General features: G+C 38.3%; 1 non-coding gene across 1 annotated transcript; it reads left to right on the forward strand.

Annotated features, from left to right (window-relative positions):
* The first annotated feature begins 1,091 nt into the window (after positions 1-1,091).
* On the forward strand, positions 1,092-1,199 carry LOC112738566 (small nucleolar RNA R71). The gene has a single exon (XR_003169520.1). It is a non-coding gene; the product is annotated as a small nucleolar RNA R71 (small nucleolar RNA).
* Positions 1,200-2,058: the final 859 nt, after the last annotated feature.

The raw sequence follows: 2,058 nt of genomic DNA on the forward strand, positions 1-2,058 counted from the left end.
AGTTGATCCAATGCATTTAGTTCATTGGTGAACATGGGAGATTTATCTCCCTAAGTCTCATTACCAAATAAATTGGCATTCAGCTTCATGATTGCACCAAGGAACTTGGCAACTTGCTCTTCAGTAACATCCTCATTCTCTTCAGACGAGGAATACTCATCAGAGCTCATGAATGGCATAAAGAGGTTCAATGAAATCTCCATGGTCTCTAGATGAGTCTCAGATTCCTTTGGTTCCTCAAAGGAAAACTCCTTGTTGATCACTAGACATCCCAGGAGGTCTTCCTCCTTGGGATTCACATCCTCCCCTTCCTTCTTGGATTCGGCCAAGATGGTTATATCAATGGCCTTGCACTCTCCTTTTGGATTTTCTTCTGTATTGCTTGGGAGAGCATTAGGAGGGGTTTCAGTGATCTTCTTACTCAGCTGGCCCACTTGTGCCTCCAAATTTCTAATGGAGGACCTTGTTTCATTCATGAAACTCACAGTAGCCTTAGATAGATCAGAGACTAAGTTTGCTAAATTAAAGGTATTTTGTTCAGAGTTCTTTGTCTGTTGCTGAGTGGATGATGGAAAAGGCTTGCTATTGCTAAACCTGTTTCTTCCACCATTATTAAAGCCTTGTTGAGGCTTTTGTTGATCCTTCCATGAGAGATTTGGGTGATTTTTCCATGAGGGGTTATAGGTGTTTCTATATGGTTCACCCATGTAATTCACCTCTGCTATTGTAGGGTTTTCAGGATCATAAGCTTCTTCTTCAGAAGATGCCTCTTGAGTACTGTTGGATGCAGCTTGCATTCCATTCAGACTCTGAGAAATCATATTGACTTGCTGAGTCAATATTTTATTCTGGGCCAGTATGGCCTTCAGAGTATCAATTTCAAGAACCCCCTTCTTCTGAGGCGTCCCATTACTCACAGGATTCCTCTCAGAAGTGTACATGAACTGGTTATTAGCAACCATGTCAATGAGTTCTTGAGCTTCTGCAGGCGTTTTCTTTAGGTGAATGGATCCACCTGCAGAAGTATCCAATGACATCTTAGCTAATTCAGATAGTCCATCATAGAATATATCCAAGATGGTCCATTCTGAAAGCATGTCAGAGGGACACTTTTTGGTCAGTTTCTTGTATCTCTCCCAAGCTTCATAGAGGGATTCACCTTCTTTCTGTCTAAAGGTTTGAACATCCACTCTAAGCTTACTAAGCTTTTGAGGAGGAAAGAACTTGGCTAAGAAAGCCGTGACCAGCTTATCCCAAGAGTTTAGGCTATCTTTGGGTTGAGAGTACAACCACACTCTAGCTCTGTCTCTTACAGCAAAAGGGAAAAGCATGAGCCTGCAGACTTCAGGATCTACTCCATTAGTCTTAACAGTATCACAGATCTGCAAAAATTCAGTTAAGAACTGAAAAGGATCTTCAGATGGAAGTCCATGGAACTTGCAGTTCTGCTGCATCAGAGAAACTAATTGAGGTTTTAGCTCAAAATTGTTTGCTCCAATGGTGGGGATGGAGATGCTTCTTCCATGTAAATTGGAATTAGGTGCAGTAAAGTCACAAAGCATCCTCCTTGCATTATTATTATTTTCGGCTCATATGAAAAAGAGAGAACAGAAAAATAATAATAATAGAGATCCTTTTTACCCAGGTATAGAGGTTCCCCTATGTGAGTAGAAGAAGAAAAGAATGTAATGTAAAGAAGGGAAGAAGAGAAAATTCGAACACAGATGGAAGAGGGGGTTCAAATTTGGGTGAGATGAAGTGTTAGTAGATGAATAAATAAATAGAAGGAGATGAGAGAGAAAGAGGATTTTTGAAAATAAAATTTTGAAAAGGGATTAGTGATTTTCGAAAATTAGGAAAAAGTTAAAATTAAAATTAAAAATTGAAACAATTAATTAATTAAAAAGAATTTTTGAAAAAGAGGGAAGTATTTTCGAAAATTAGAGAGGGATAGTTAGTTAGGTAGTTTTGAAAGAGATAAGAAACAAACAAAAAGTTAGTTAGTTAGTTGAAACAAATTTTGAAAATCAAATTTGAAAAGATAAGAAGATAAGAGGT

This window comes from Arachis hypogaea, chromosome 13 (assembly GCF_003086295.3).
Source record: "Arachis hypogaea cultivar Tifrunner chromosome 13, arahy.Tifrunner.gnm2.J5K5, whole genome shotgun sequence".
In the NCBI taxonomy this organism is placed as follows: Eukaryota; Viridiplantae; Streptophyta; class Magnoliopsida; order Fabales; family Fabaceae; genus Arachis; species Arachis hypogaea.